This window comes from Simochromis diagramma, unplaced genomic scaffold, assembly GCF_900408965.1.
Source record: "Simochromis diagramma unplaced genomic scaffold, fSimDia1.1 OVJJ01000596.1, whole genome shotgun sequence".
Lineage (NCBI taxonomy): Eukaryota > Metazoa > Chordata > Actinopteri > Cichliformes > Cichlidae > Simochromis > Simochromis diagramma.
This window is the reverse complement of record NW_024387245.1, coordinates 11,480,510-11,497,560: the sequence shown is the minus strand read 5'-3', so window position 1 is coordinate 11,497,560 and position 17,051 is coordinate 11,480,510. Positions and strand designations below refer to the sequence as shown.

The 17,051-nt window shown below is 40.8% G+C and overlaps 1 protein-coding gene across 3 annotated transcripts in view; it reads left to right on the top strand.

Annotated features, from left to right (window-relative positions):
• The window catches only part of bmpr1bb (bone morphogenetic protein receptor, type IBb), a 59,950-nt gene that overhangs the window by 465 nt on the left and 42,434 nt on the right, over window positions 1–17,051 (top strand). The window contains exons 2-5 of one of the 3 annotated variants that reach the window (XM_040000244.1): window positions 2,211–2,292; window positions 2,530–2,591; window positions 3,153–3,222; window positions 6,515–6,677. The gene's annotated coding sequence lies outside the window, so the exon portion shown is untranslated. The other 2 variants (XM_040000245.1, XM_040000246.1) reach the window with 2 other exon arrangements.

Genomic DNA, 17,051 nt, shown 5'->3' with positions numbered 1-17,051 from the left:
TTCAGCTGCACTGGGAAGTACTCGTGCGGTGGATGTCCAGACTTTCGTCAGTGAAACCCGGAGGGGTCCGTGATTTGTTTTTCGTGCTGCTGTTCAAATGAATTCAGCCGAAGTGCTTATTTGGCTCCCTACGAGGGGGGTTATTTAGTGGCAGCAGCTGCGGGCGATCTGCGCGGTGCCGGAAGCGTTATTGGTGGAGTCTGTGACGGTGCTGATGATGCTTAAATTGATCGCGGCGGTAAATCTTTGATGCCTGATCAGATGGACAATGGCCTCGAAGTTGCGTTATGATAAGAGACAGCTGTTTTAATCCACTGAGTAAAGTTGTTATCAAGGTCTCCCCTGTTAAATTCGACAATTTGGCCAATTTTGCGATAGATATTCAAAGTTGTTTTCATTGCATTGATTATGACGGTCATCTTCATCACCAGATAAGGTTAGCCCAGTAGTTCACTTATAATATATTATTGGTGCTTAATCTGACTTATTAAACTGATTACATATCAAAATCAAATTGGGTCAACTCCATCAGCTGATAAAGATCATATGATATAATCAAAGTCTATGTAATAATGTAATCACTGTGACTGATTTGATTTGCCACTGTTGTACTTATTGGTCAGCTGGGATGTAGATAATGCAGGGGGAATAAAATACGTAGATTTACACTGCCTCTATGACTAGAGGTAGATTGAAGGTATTAACAGTTCAATTCAATTTTACTTATATGCCACGAAATCACAACAACAGTTGCCTCAAGGTGCTTGATATTGTAATGTAAAGACCCTACAATCAGATAACCAGCTATGAGCATGCACTTGATGACAGTGGGAAGAACAAACTTCCTTTCAACAGGAAAAAACCTCAGGCAGAACTAGGCTCAGGGAGGGACGTCCATCTGTAGCTGAGGGGAGGAAGACAGGACAAATGACGAGCTGTGGAAGAGAGTCAGAGATAAATAATCACTAATGATTAAATGCAGAGTGGTGTATAAAGACCTAATGAGTGAAGAAGAAATACTCATGGGAATCCCCCAGAAGCCTAGACCTATTGCAGCATAACTAAAGGATGATTCAGGGGCGCTTGATCCAGCCCTAACTATAAGCTTTATTAAAAAGGAAAGTTTTAAGCCTAGCCTTGAGAGTAGAGTAATGAGAGTGGCTGTCTCCTGAATCCAAACTAAGAGCTGGTTCCAGAGAAAAGGGCCCTGAAACCTGAAGGCTGTGCCTCCCATTCTAATTTTAAATATACCATGAACCACAATTAAGCCAGCAAATCTGAGAGTGAAGTGCTGTGTTGGGATGATATGGTACCATGAGGTCTTTAAGACAAGATGGGGCCTGATTATTCAGGAGCTTGTATGTGGGGGACTGTTCTCTCTGTGAGAGTTCAGTGGCATAGGGTTGATGGAAATACTTGACCACTGAACGGATGACACAAAGTAAACTGTCTATGACATCGTCTCATGTTTACACGACTATCTCTGAGCCCGGTGGGAGCAATACACCTCATTCAGGCCTGTGGTGTAGTCTTGGAACACAGCAGCCCCTCTAACTCTCTACAAGACAGAGAGGCTCTTTGAGGCACAACAGAGTGAGTGTTTATTGGTAATATTAAACTCACAGAGAGTGATCAAACCACCGCCCACCACCCGGTTCTTGCCCTGGCTCTGCCCCTGGCAGGAGTCACGCCTGTCCTTAGGCATGATGGCATGTCAAGTGAGGGTGGCTGGCAAGGCAGCCCTTTGTGGTCTACCGCAGACTCCTGCTACAAGTGTTTCAGTGTGGTGGACTCTCTGGCACTGATGACTAACACAGTGTGTGTATATTCTACTTGTTAGGCCTGTTATGCAGCAGCATGAGGGCTGCCCTGTCTGTGAAAAATGTCAGATGGAGTTCCCACAGAGCTCTGTATGGACTGCAGTGTTGACTAAGAGTAATTAACCAATAGATTTCTTCATCTGGTTGATTGAAACCTTCACGGGTGGAAATGTGTAGCAATGATGAGGAATCACAAGTGATGGATATGTGGCTTTAGACAAATCAGAATTTTAAATCAAATAGCATCATATTTACGTGTGTGGTGCACATAAATGCACAAACACTCCTAATCACTGTGGTTAGATACTGGCCTATGTCTGGATTTGTCCACAGGGCTAAACTTAGCAAGCTGCGACCTCTCACCTCAAGTTTCCTCCCTTATAATTACAGGAAGCAAGGACAGCCAATCCAGGCAGAGATCACTGCTGCATATTAACAAGCTTAATAGGAGCAGTATTTGAGGACCGCACAGGTAATGACCGAATATGTGGGAGGAGGGAGAAGTTTTTACCTATAAAGTTTTGTCAGGACTGCAGAAGAAAAGCAATAATGAAGACTTTAGCTCATCACCTCACACTCATGTAACATGAGCACAGAGACAAATGGAGTATATCGAGATACAAACTTTCAGAGATCCAGTTACAGACAGGCTTTGCTCAATGCCTTCTCCAGCTGCCAGGACTTTATATGTTTTCATCATTTCTTTTAGCCTCTTCTCCTCTGTGTGCACTCCCTGAAGGAAGAGCATCTCACATCAAGAATTTTCCACAGGTATGGCTTTTCCATCTGCCACTCATTCACTCATATTTTGTCCGCTATTGTCTGTCTTCCCATCCTAAAATCTCCATACTAAGCTTCTCTTTGAAACAGGAACAGTATTTAACATAGGTGGCACCTGGGAAGCTTTTCTCTCAGAAATCTTATCCTGCCTTAGTTAAATTCTTTATTTTAAATGATAAGTTTCTGTCGTCATTACCATTTGTAGATTTTTCCTATTACTCCTCTCTGGATATAATTAACCTGGAAGCACAGGTTACATGTTCCAATCTGAAATAGTCGATCTTGTTTCAGTTAGCTTAGATTCCCCTGGGACTTTGACAATTAATGCTAATTCACAAACACATAAGTACAAATGACCCACTCATTGTTTTATGTAGGGTTGCTGATGAAAGACTAATGAAGATGATGGGAGGTTGCCTGTAAGTTCATATTACTGGAGAAAAATAGGATTGTATTAAAAAAAAAAGAGCTGACCTGAGTTTGAAATTTAGTCTGCAGTTTTATGACAGACATATGAGCTTCTTCCAGTATTTCCACTTTTATTTCTTCCAGAGAAGGACAAGTGCTGAAGCTCTGGCTGGGCACGGTGACAGGATGCTTTCTGATGCTCTGGGTTTAGATGGTGAGTCAAACTCTCATGCACTCTCTATCCATGTGCCTGAGAACATTTCTTATAAATGGAATGACATAGTATCTGTTTATCTGTTTATATGCACATGACTGACTGTAAAACCGAGCTCTTTTGTTAAATGGGAACTCACAAATGTAAAGTTGAGTGGTCTCACTTGAAGCTCCACACCAATAATATTGTGAAGAAAATGTAATCCAAAACTAAAAGCTGTATTGATCACGATAGGCTGTTTTCCTGGAGTTAGAGGTAGTATTTGACAAAGCTCGTCGTGTGTGTGTGTGTGTGTGTGTGTGTGTGTGTGTGTGTGTGTGTGTGTGTGTGTGTGTGTGTGTGTGTGCGCAGTTAGCCTCCAAAGTGGCAGGCTAATTGACTTTCTGCTCGGCCTGTTGATAGGCTATGTAAAATAAACCGCTCTGACTATAATAGAATCCTGTTTTCTCCACTCAAGTTTTGGGTCAGGCTCAGACTCCCTCTACTGACCTGACTAACTGAAATCAAGAAGATCAACATCTGATATAGTGTAGTAAATTTTAGACACTCTCAGAAACACACCTGAGTAAATTACTAGAGCACTGTATTTATGAATGTACCTTCTCATAAAAATAAGACAAACAAAAAAAAAGAAAGAAATTTAATTATGGTAACGTTAAGACGATGCTGAAACAAGGAAATAGACACAGAAATCCAAAAATGCCAAATGTCAGTATAAATGAATACCAGAAGAATTCATCAAATCCAATTCAAACAAGTGTAAGTCATGTTATTTTCACCCTTTGATTCTGTCTTTGTGTAACCTGCTGTAGCCACAGCTGTAGTCTGAGTTCTTTGGCAGTTGTTTGTCTGTATCACAACTGTGAAAGACACAGTCACAAAACCTTACAGGTGGTTAGTAAAAATGAAGGTGTGAAGATAGCCATGGTCTGACTGATGAGACAAGAGGACCCCTTTTCCACATTCCTTTTTAACTGTGAAGTACAATTTTTACCTCCCAGTATGATTTATCTTTATCCGGTTTACATTCAGCAGCCGCTTTGTTAGGTACACCTGTTCAACTGTTCGTTAATAGATAACAGTTTGTTCTCTAGTCAGTGCATTTAGGCACTGTGTGTGTGCCTAAATGCACTGAGCTGCAGGTCAAGGCAACCTGCAAGCTGAGCATCAGAATGGGGAAGAAAGGTGATTTAAGCGAGTTTGACCATGCATGGCTGTTAGTGCCAGACTGGCTGGTCTAAGTGTTTCAGAAACTGCAGATCTAGTGGGATTTTCCCATCACTAGGGTTTACAGAGAATGTTCCACAAAAAAGAAAATAGTGAGTGTCAGTTCTCTGTGCAAAAGTACCTTGTTCATGCCACAGGTAAGAGGAGAATGTTCAAACTGGAGCAAGCTGATAGGATAGCAAGAGTTGAAATAACCACTCGTTACAACCAAGGTTTGCAGAAGATCATCTCTGAATGCACAAAACATCAAACCTTTAAGCAGTTGGGCTACAGCAGCAGAAACCACTCTGGGTGTCACACACTGAGGTGGTTCCCTCAGTACCAACTGAGAACAATATAAAACCCACAATTTACTTGAGCAGATGCTGACCATGCCCATCCTTTTATTACCACAGTGTACTCATCTTCTGATGGATGCTTCCAGCAGGATAATGTGCCATGTCATCAAGCTCAAATCATCTCAAACTGGTTTCTTGAACACGACAATGACTTCACTGTACTCAAATCTCTCCATCGTCACCAGATCTCAATCTAATAGAGCGCCTTTTGGATGGAACAGGAGATTCACGTCTTGCACGGGCAACTAACAAATCTGCAGCAACTGTGTGATTCTGTCATGTCAATATGGACCAAAATCTCTGATGAATGTTTCCAGCAACATCTTGAATCTATGATGCAAAGAATTTTGGCAGTTCTCAAGACAAAAGGGAGGTGTACCTAATAAAGTGTCCGGTGAGTGTATAAAAACATGTAATACTCTTTCAGGATGGATGCGGTCTGAGAGCTCTGTGGCTTTATGGAAGGTCATCTTGTGATTGATACTTCTACATATTTTCCTGCATAAAAAATATTTCAGCCTACTTGCATAGTGCATTTCAGCAATATAAACATATAGTAGCTCATGAATACATTTTTATATCTTTGCATCTTGGTTTCAGCCCTGAGTTGGCTTGTTGCATCGTTTAATTAGCATTCCTTTTACATTAAGCAACATTGAGCGTGCCACTGCAAGACCCGTCATACACAGCAAAATATGCTGATGCAGCTCCAAACCTGGAGTCCTTGTTTCAAGTGGTGTTCAGTCAGGGAGCTGAACCTGTGCAAGACTGTGAAAAATGGACTTCCTGCATGTAGAGAGGTCAATAATAGCCTGTATATGTGGGAAAGGATTGCTTGAACTCCTTCTGCGACAGTGGCCTGCTGTCCGGAAAGAAAAGCGTCCTGAAGCCAAACGCCAGTTTGAGTTGGAGAGTAACTCACACCCATAAAGAATGTCAAGAATCTGTGTGTTAAAGTTCACAATGTATCACCATTTGCTGCTGGATCCTGGCAAATAAAAGACAGCTGTGTGAGTCTGCATGGGTGGAAAAAAAGATGATACTAAAACAAAAAAAATTACAGTTATGCAAATATTTTCTCCATTTTTGTGTGTATATGGTTCACGTGTAAGTTCACACAGCTGATATGACACTGTCAGCACTTTCACCCACACATACAAGTCTGACACGCTGGCAGCTCGACAGCCTATAATTACACCCTAACTTACTGGTTTATTAAGAAAATACAGGTCAGCCGAGACCACCCAGAAACACAGTACGAGTCACCTGTTTCCATCGTGAGGGAACGTTGCTGTTTCACTTCAGCACCCAGCTGTGGCTCACTGTAATTTTGCTCATACAATATTGTCTCAAGGTCTCTGAAATATGTTTCATGGCGCTTGCCTTCTTTTCCTGAGAAGTTCATATTTCCTTATATGTGTATAAAGAGCGGGCTCTGCCTTTCACCTCGTTCAAAACATGTCACCCTGATCTCATTTGACAGTTTGATCTTTCAACATACTAATCTGAAAAGCTTTGTTCTACGGTCCTCAGCATGTCTGCTCTGCTGTCGACCTTTTTCTGCACCGCGTCTGATTAATAGGAAGCGACAGTGAGTGCCAGTCAGACTGCGAGAGGAGATGGAGAAACACATGAAATCAATTTCTGTCTCGTGCGTATTTTTCCTGCTTCCCAGCCCTTGATGACAGATTGCAAAATGGGTTTTGTGTGTGTCTTTTGTTTTCCAGCAGGTTTGGGAGAGGGCAGAGGGTATTCAGAGTCATACCTGTGAGGCAGTCTGCGAGGAAATGTGCTGACATCAGAGATTTGCATTTTAAAGCCAGGGGATAGAAGAGGAGGAGGAGGAGGATACTTCAGCAGAAGAAGCTGAGTTTGCATAGATCAGATCAGGTGAGTCTGTATTCAGAATGACATCTCATATCAATGCTAATCTGTTAATTAAAGACCCAGTCTCATCCTGGAACATACGGTGAAGAATGAAGCGCTCTGTGTGCCGATGATTAAAAATAGCATTACCTTGAACCACACGAGAAGATCCTGCCAAGATAAAGTGTTCCGCATTTGTCAGTCGCGTTCACAGCGTTTGGAGATTAATTGTCCACTTCACCATGTCGTCAGCTTCTGTTGTGATGTTTGGATCCCAGCTGCTCGCTCTGCTTTATTTGGAAACAACCACACACATACATTGTCAGACACGACACACGGTGGAATCCCTGACAGGGTTTGGGATTAGTCGTGAGATTAGGGAATGAGCCAAAAGAGGTAACAGGTGACAAACTCGTGTCAACACTTCATGAAAAGCACTATAACCTCAGATTAAATAAACTACTGCAGCAAACAAAAGGTGAGTCAAGTTACTGTATGTTGCATGAGAGCAGGTACAAGCTGCCAAGCCTCGTTTGCTGAATATATCTCTGGTGGACAGTTACACTTCAATGACACCTGTTGTCCTTTGTTAAAACTGTTTGCATTTGTGTTGAGCTGATATGGTTTTCAAGGCTTTCCCAACTTTTTTTCTTTTTTTTTTTGTGATCTGTTTTCCAGAAGAGATTATTTGTTCTGTGTGGAAGTTTATCGTGTATCACGTTACTCTGGAAATCTTGAAATTTTAACCGTTAAACCTTTTACAGCTACTCGCTGGCATTCAGCCTAATTTGACTCACCCAGGTAGCGGTGTTTGCAATTGCGATTAAGTTACTTGTTTTCTGTATTTGCGGCAAAGATGACTGATGACATCAGTGAAAGAAAAGCTCCAGGCTCCTCTAAATAAATTAGTTCAAGTTGCGTTGGGTCTGCCCTCAAGTGACGATATGGGAAACAACTAAAGCGACGCCTTTGGAAGACTCGTTGTTTTAAATGTGACTGCTTAGTAATATCAGCATATTTATTTTAGCCACCCAGCCTCACTGGCAACTCTGTGTGTATTTCAGTTCCAACTGTGGTCTAAAAAAAGACTTGATACAGACTCAGTGGAGAGTATGTCCTGCTTTCTAAATTAACGTCCAAGGGAAACACATTTTGGCCACATCAATCTTTCCTTCTTCTTTCATCTTTACTTACGGTTGTATCCAGACTCAGAAGAGACCGGCCTCTCTGCTTTGCTTTCCAAACCTCTTCTGTAGCTCTGAGAATTTTACGTAGGGCAGAGGCTGGATCAAATGACAATGCAAAGAAAGAGAGGGAGAGCAGGGAAGCTAGCTAACCTGCTACACGCTGGATTGTTATTGCAGGTGTTTAAGAGAAGTTACAGCTGTTAATTTATTCTGTGTGGTGACACATGTGGAGCTGCACGCACCAATGTTGCTGTGCCACAATGCACAGATCACATTTTAAGGATCAGGAGACGGTTACTTGGTTTCTGTACTCTACTGCTTCAACCTTTTTACTGACCTTGTTACTGTATGCATGTAGACGTATAAGGAATTCATGGTTAGTTTCTTTCTTGCTGTCAAATTCACTCATAGGCGAGATACTTTGCATCTGTTTGTAAAGCATTGAAAATGTGCAATCTGGGACATTTTGTGCGGTCTGAAAGCATGTTGGATCCACACACTCGTATGTGGGTCTGATTCTGTTAACTCGATTAACTGCTTTTATGTTTAAAGAACCTAACATTTATACCTGATCTTTGTCTGATTTCAGCATCAGCTGCTTCAGTTTAGGGTTATGCAAAAGATGAAATAATTAGTTAAGTTTGAGTGACTAACCTGCAAGACTGTATCATGAAACAAGTGCAACAGTTATGTGTTTTAAACAACCACCTACATGATTGGTCATTTTTTCATAGGATCAAACCGAAAGCTCATGTTTTGAGAATAAAACATGAAGAAATTGGAAAGTCAGTAACTTTTTTCTCTCTGATGCCAACGTAAAAGGTAAGCTGAAAATGCCCGATTTTAAAAACACTAATAATGTAGGCACACACACAGGCCTTTTTACTTCATTACATAAAGTGGTCAAGATGCTGGGTGGTGCCCACTGTTTTTTTTTTTTAAAACCTATGTTTGTTTTACTTTTTGGAAGTGCTACAAATTAAGCAGTTAGAAGCTTTGGGTGGACAATTCTATGGGAGTACAAGTGGGTGAGAGGGAAGGCGGGGGTGGGGGAGCTTAAAGAAAAACCTCAAATGTGAAAACGACTGGAACTCCCAGGGTTTTCAAAACAGAACTCAAGATTTCGTTACACATACCTGGACAACTGAGGGCATGGAAAAAAAACCCTTCCATATGCACTCGACAGCTGGGCTGGTCAGAGAAATAAGACGAATAATGTAAACAAAATAGAACAGAGAGGACTCCCGGCCAATAGAGGCAGCACGTGTCAGCTTCAGAAATATGCAGAGCCACGGTCATCAATCACGGACAGGAGTGCCACAGTCACATTGACAGCTTTGGACAGAGAGGAGGCAGAGTTTTTTTGGCCACTGTCTGTGTGTGGACTGAACTGTGGTCGCTGTTTCCCAGATCTGCCTCCAGCTTCATGATTCAGGTCTGACTGGGATTCATCCAAAGCACTCAAGACTGACTGATGATGGGGCATCGCGGCAAACCAGTGTCAACAAGCGAATAAAGTTAATGGTCTTAACTTGTCAATAAGGCCTGTTGGCAAAGCTCGTAGAGGTCCTCCTCAGTGTTGTTTTACTAGGTTTCAGTGTTGGTGTAAGCTGCACATCAGGACTGTACTGTGGGAATATTCTCTCGCTCTTGTGGGAATATGGTGGCTTGACAGTGGTAATAGTATAACTGCAAGCAGTAAATTGGCCTAAACCAAGCAAAACAGAGCAAAGGGAGAGAGACAGTCTTTAGGGGCAAAGCTGGGGTTTAGTCCCTAAAATTGAACCTTCCCCAGGGTTTCATCAGAAGGATGAAGGATGTTGGGATAGAAGACGGGGGTTGAGAGATGATCTGGCAAGGACAAAGCCCTTAGGGTTTTCACTCAGAACAAACTTTGTCTGTTCCAACATGTTTGGAATGGTACATTCTGTTGTTTGCGTGCATGTTTGTCAAGTTTAGTACAAGGGGTTAGTACAAGTGAAGTCCACTACATGAATAAATTTGAAAAAAGGAAGGAGGATCACCATTGCAACTTAGTGCTGAACACATGTTGCGTTTGCTGCTGCTTTTTTGTAGCATACTAAATGTTTTGTAGCTTCTGTTTGTCCCTTCTGTAATAGGTACAGTTTTAATTACCAGGTTGATGATTGAAAGGATCGCTTGCATGTGCATCTGTAGAGATAGCTGTCTAATGGCAGTAGTCATCAATACATTCTAACTACTCTGGTTATGTGATTTAGTGGCAAACTGTAATTCAAACTCAAGATATGAAGCATCATACCTGTCTTTTATCATCTGACAAGGGTTCCCCTTCACCAAAGAAGCGAAAACGCGAAGGAAAAAGAAAACGTGATGCACATCTGGAGAAAATATCATCCTTTTCCTACTCAAGTTAACCCTCATGTCCTGAACTGAAATCATGGCACCGACACACAAAAACATGCATAAACATGCTCATTTGGTCCCAATATTGTAACAGTTACTTCTTGTCAGCAGATTTGACATGCAGCCTCCTGTCTGATAGCTGACAGTGAGCTAGCTTAAGATCAACAGCAGAGGGATTTAAGCTAACATTATAATGTTAGGATTGCGTGTCCAAAAAAATATCTCATGTTCCCTCTGATAAACAATTTCATCACGTTCTCCCATCTTATACAAGTTTATTTGCAAATTGTCTGAGCCCAACAATGTTAGGTTCACTATAAATAAAGTTTCACTAATGCCAACATAGCAAGCAGGTCTGGCCCGGATCTGGTATCAAGCCGGCACTGCTGGCTGACTTCTGGCATGATAAGACGTATGTCATCCTGATATGGGCCAGGCCTGGCATAGAAGGCACTGTCTATGTGATGGCATGCCACATCTGGCTCGATTGTGGTTTGGTTTATGTGTCCCAGGCCCATAGAAAACAGGTCTGGCGGGATCCGGCATCAAGCTGGCACTTCTGACTGACCGGTGTTATGGCAGAGTGTATGTCAACCAGATGTGGGCCAGGTCTGGCAATGATGCACTATTTATGTTCCTATTTTCCTATTTTAGTTAGAAGACCCAAATGCCATGTTGCAATACTATACTGCTATGGTAGCCAACGTTTCAAATGCAGGTTTGACGGGTTTGTGAGTTTACACTATATCCAAAACCTAGTGAGGGTTTACTCATCTTTGCCAGTGGGTGGCCGTAACTCAGGCGGTAGAGCAGGTCACCTATTGATTGGAAGGTTAGTGGTTTGATCCCTGGCTTATCCAGTCTGCATGTCAAGAGTGTGAGTATGAATGTAGTTAGAAAGCACTCAGTTAAGAGAAAGTGTGTGATTGGGTGACTGTGGCATGTTGTATAGAGCACTTTGAGTAATCTGGTAGAGTTGAAAAACACTATATAAGAATCAGTCCATTCACTGTCTAAACAGAGTTTTGTCATGTGTGTCTGCAACTGGCCCATGGCTGCACACAACTTACACGTGGCCCACATACCGCAAAGAATGACGGCCCTTTGGTGGCCCAGACCAGGTTTGCCAGAGATAATCCACACATGGGCCAGCAAAGGACCACCAGTGTGTCTGCAACTGGCCTTGTGCTGGCCCATGTATGGCCCACCATTGGCAAACCAGATCTGGGCCACCAAAGGGCCGTCATTCTTTGCGGTATGCGGGCCATGTTTAAGCACATTGTGTGGGCCAGATCTGGGCCATACCAATTTTGCTGACTAACAGCAGCTAACAGAGGCTAAGGGCAGGAAAAACAGCAGCGCTTACCATAAGAAAAGTTCAGGATATCCTCAGCAAGCGGACAAGAATTTGTCAGAGCCTTATTAACTCTTCGACTTGTATTGGACTCTTTTAACTAAGTTTGGCAGTCTCCTCCAGAGTAAATAAACACTGACACATACTGATAGCTGAGGTAAACAGAAGATTGATATCCTACACTAACAGAAACCACCATAGCTACGATTATGCACTTGAAATGGGAGGGGTAAGAAAACAGATCTCAGATGACCGCACATCTAGTGGTGATATTTTACACAATGTAAATCGAAGCTATTTTTCCAGTCACACCATGATTTAATTCATTCATGTGATGGTAAATTTGACTGCTCTCTGTATTTAAATTCATACATAATACTTAAAATCAGACTTTGAAGATTAAGTTCTTGCTATAGATCTCTTGTTTCACTTTATATGTTGCTGCAGAAACCTAATCAGGCTGTAATTGTCTTACGCAGATGCGCAAGTTTATATTGGGGACCCAGTACAAATAGAGTTCATGGCCATCTCAGTCCCCTGTGAATTCAAAGGATGGATCACTGCGTCCAATCGTTTCTTTACCCACTGTCTGTCTTCATTAGATACGGAGTGACAGGACAGCTGTTTCTATGTCTGGCATGTATAACTCAGTGTGCCGTCTCCTTGCTTTGACATTGAACCATAAAGAAGAATCATCACCAGTGAATCTGACAGACTTTGATCACAAGCCAGTCCAATGAAGGTGCAGGATTGATGCCTCATGTGAAGGAGAAAGTATGCCATGCTGAAAACTGAAAACTGTGCAGTGTGTGACACAATTGTACAAAACTTATCTGCACAGTGGACTATGAATCTGCTGATGTAAAATAGCTTACAGTATTACAGTAAATTGCCAATCAAAACCAAGGACACTGCTTTTCTGCAGTGACACACACACACACACACACACACACACACACACACACACACACACACACACACACACACACAAATACAGCAGCAGTTATGACTTCATCCTGAAGGCCGACAACCACAGATTAGTGTCATAAACAAACAGAAGCCATAATGAGACTGAAGTTGGTCACCATGATTGTTTACATTCCTTCACACAGAGCCTTCAAATGCAAACTGCAGAGATCATAAGAAAGCCATAACTGCCGATTAGCATCCAATAAACAATGATAAACATACTGCAGAGGATCATCGTGACATTTCAGTGACTTTTTACCCACTTCACTCTCAAACAGGATGTAGTTAGTCCTTAAAACAGGCCATTCCAATCTCCATGATGAATACGTTGTTGTCTCCATAGGATTAAGTACATGAGAGCTAGTTATGGGTTGCAGCGCTGAAAAGATTAAATTAGTTGATGTTTGAAAACACTGCTGCAAGCTAATGATATTGATGGAGTAAAGCCCATCAGTTAAGAGTGATATAGTCTGCAGTGGCCTGAGGTTCCATTTTCTGTGTTAGACGGACACTTCAGATGAAAACCCTTGTGGTTGTCACCCTTGGATACCATTAAGCTGAACAGCAGTAGGAGTCCTTTACATAAACTTCTGGAGAAGGCGGAAACTGCCATCCATCATGTGTAGCATGTGATGACATGTTTGACCGTTTGTCCTCTCCCACTCTACACACACACACACACACACACACACACACACACACACACACACACACACACACACACACACACACACACACACTAAAAATACTGCCTGTTTGGGTCTCCACTGACATTGCCTTGCCTTTCCCCATTGGAAGACATTTATCACTACATCTCAGTGTAAAAAAAAAAGAAAAGAGAAAAAAAAGTATGTGTTTTTATCTGTATTTTCCACTAACCTTTTCATTTTCAGACAAGTGCAGCTCAGAGGCTACTTTCTGGAAGAGGGATTAAATGGAGGGCAATTCTGAAATGAATTTGGACTGATACAAATCAGTGTGATTGTCTGATTTGGTTTACAAAGCATGCATTTGTGTAATATGGAAATTGTTTCTTAAAGTTATTTTCTTTGTATTGGCTCAAACCCAGGCTGGATATAATTATAAAAGAATACCAGGCCACTCACTTAACAATACATTTCTTCATGTTGAGTCATCTGTAGACTCACAGAAACTTTAATCCCCCCTTTTTAAACAAACATGATTTAAAATAAGTTAATTCATGCAACCTGTAATTTATTGCAGCAGTAATAAGATACACAGCATGATAGTTATCTGAGTTTCATTCAAGTTATTTCTTTAGGTTCTCTGCTTTAAAATGTATTAAATCTGAAAACTAAGCATAAAGGTTGAAAGTTTCCTTTTAATATGAGTTGGCGTTGTCTTTTTGTAAGGGGTGAGAATAGGTGGGTATGACAGTGAAAAGGTCATGAGGCTAAAATAAGAAGCAATCAGAGATATATCAGCTCGAAAATGGAAACCAAGACCACGTTAAGGACAAGATATGTGGGTGATAAGAAAGATGTTCATATTGCAAAGGAAACCCTCTATTTGACTGCACAGGAAGTGCAGTGCATGTTTCCATTTACTGTAGGTGTACATGTTTCCATGTTAGCAATCAAGACGAGGTTTTGTGAATGCAACCTCATAAGATGCGAACCATCATCAAGCAGAACAAGCAGAAAGAAAGGATTGCAGTTTCTGAACACAAATCAAAAAGAAACCAGCAGATTTCTTGATCAAAGATTTATCGATTGATTAAAAAGATTTTAATCATATATATTTAGCATAAAATGACTAATGACTATTAATGACCCAAATCTCTTCACCTCATCTTTTGAAAGTGGTGTTTCAGTTATGGCTTGCAGAAGCAACAAATGAGGCATGAAAGAGAATTTTTTATGCCTGTTTTCAGTCAAAGCTCAAAGACTTCATCTCTCTTAAGGATAGCAATCGTAAATATATACCCAAAACTTATCTGGCATTTGACCTTTGCCATTGCTAAACTTGAACCCAATTAGAAGAGAGGGTTAAGTTATCAGCTACCACTGTTTAACTAGAATAGCATCCATACACTGTATAGGTACTGTGATAGACTGTATATAAAGGATGGACAGAGGTTCAAATTTAAAATGTGACATGACTTAAACCTGCATTCTCTGTGGTGCTGACAATTCAAATGCACCAGCAAATAGAAAAAATGCTTCAAAAGCTAAAAAAAAAATAAATCACTAAACAAAATGAAATCTTGTCTGGTTTCAGAATACCAAGATGGCAAAAAGCTCAAACTGAGTGTCTAATGCCATCTTTTATATACAGTGTATAATTGTGTTACTAAGACCCAAAACCTGATAATTATGGCAACAACTAATGAATTCAATAATAATAGTATTACTGAATGCCCCCACCAACAATAAATAAATAAAGACAAACAAACTGGTACACAGATTTCTTGGACAGTCTGTGGGTACAGTTAGCTACAGAGAAAACCATTTTATTTTTCAGAAAACTGTATTCAGAAAGACAACAACGCCAGCATAGTATGCTCAAGAAGTCCAGTTCAGGGACTCGTTAGCAAAGGTGAAACCTAGCAGACATCTAGTGGTTCTAGCATGTCCACAGTTTCAGGACCCACTTGTAAGTCAACACCTGACCACGCCAATAAGCAAAAAAGGGGCTTGGCTCATTTTTGGAGCCAGCTTCAAGTGGCTATTTGAAGGTAGTGCATTTTATGTTGTTGCAACAAAGGTTGCCACTAGAGCCAGTGTAGAATTTATAAGTCAGCCAGATTTCGAGAGATTTTGCATGTTGTCACACAGGTACAATACTTTACTGGTGAACCTCTTAATTTCCTACAGCTGCTCCTCTTTAAATACAATTAAACCGAGCAATTGTGTGATGTTGACTTTGGGTTTGGTACACTTTCTCTCTGGTCCTGGTAGCTCGTGCTTTCTGAGGATGACATCATGGGTTTCAGGTTGCCCGTTGTGGCTTTAGTTCCCAGGGGGTTGGGCAGACTGAGTGTAGGCCTGGTGAGCATGCAGTGAATAGACACTCATTCTCTCCTCTCCTTCTGCTCAGTCCACTGACCTCTCTGCTACCTCACTCGGAGCTCAGGGTTTGTTATTGGCTCTGCTGGGATGTGTTGACAGATGAGGCAGATGTGTGTTCCCCTCTTGTTGATAGTTTGGCAGTGTTGCTTTCAAAGTTTAAAAGCTCTCGGAATTAGCTAAGTAAATACAGTAATTTGGCTCAGTGCCATTGTGGTTTGATATGTTTAAAATATCCGTGTTACAATTAAGAAATACTGTTTGGTCTATCATTTGTTTGAAGGGTGGAGAGTGGTTATGTTTTATTTGGGCATACGCAGCATGTGTGGGTCTGCTTTGATTTTTACTTACATGATTTGCATTAAAGCCGGTAGTTCCCTTTAAAAAATGTGATTGTTGTAAGTGGGTAACATTTGCATTTTGTGGATAATCAACAACTTTTTTACAATAGATTTCATTTTAAAACTGCTGGAGTGATGATGTATTTGTTCGTCTTTAAAATGACCAAGCAAGTATAAGTTTTTACTCAAGGTTTTTTTTTGTCAGTTGCCACCAGTAACCCGGTTATCAGCGTGATTGATATAAAATATTTTGTAAGTCTGGCTGTTGTATCTCTTATTTCTTTTCATTGATTGGTCTGCTCTCTTTTGGTAAAGAGCTATGTTGATCACATGATTTAGCATCATTAGCTGTGGTACCATTTCTCTCTGCTTCATTTTCATAGTTGCTCTGGTAAGTTGAACACATTTGAACGACGGCTGCAGGTTCAAGTGTTAAATTATCAGCTAACAGTTGATAGCTTGGTTAGTGTGGTGCGTCACACAGACACGGATAGCTTCTAAATATTGCTATAAATATAAAAACAAAATATTAGCCATAAATGCAGTTCATGTAAAATACATTAAACCATAATATTGTTGGTTATTTTCATTAAAAATGCTCCAAAACATAACCCCACGGGATACTAGTACATGTTGGGTAGGTCAGCGACTTAGATAAGATGATCACGCTGCTAATAGTCTGTAAATTGAAATCTTTTTAGAGTTTAACAAACAGCTTACATAGTTTTAGGGTCAAATTTGACACATTTTGACAATTGAAAGCAATAAAAATACTATAATTGTCATCTTTCTAGTGCAAAATTGAGATACGTTTTATTTGTGTTTTTGGGTTCTAAGTGTTAATTAAATATTTAATTAAAATTTGACAATTATAAATTAATTTATTACAATATAGCAGTGAGCATGGTGTTTAATAGTCGTAATGTTTATACATGATTTATACATCCCAGTTCTAACTTGCAGTAGATATATAAGTAAATAATATATTTAAATCTAAGGAACTTGGAAAGAAAAGCGTCTGGACTTCTTTAAGTTGCTTGAAGACGTTTCACCTCTCATCCGAGAAGCTTCTTCATCGTCATGACTGCTTTGATTTCATGTCTTAATACAGTACACAAAAAGTGTCAGATCAT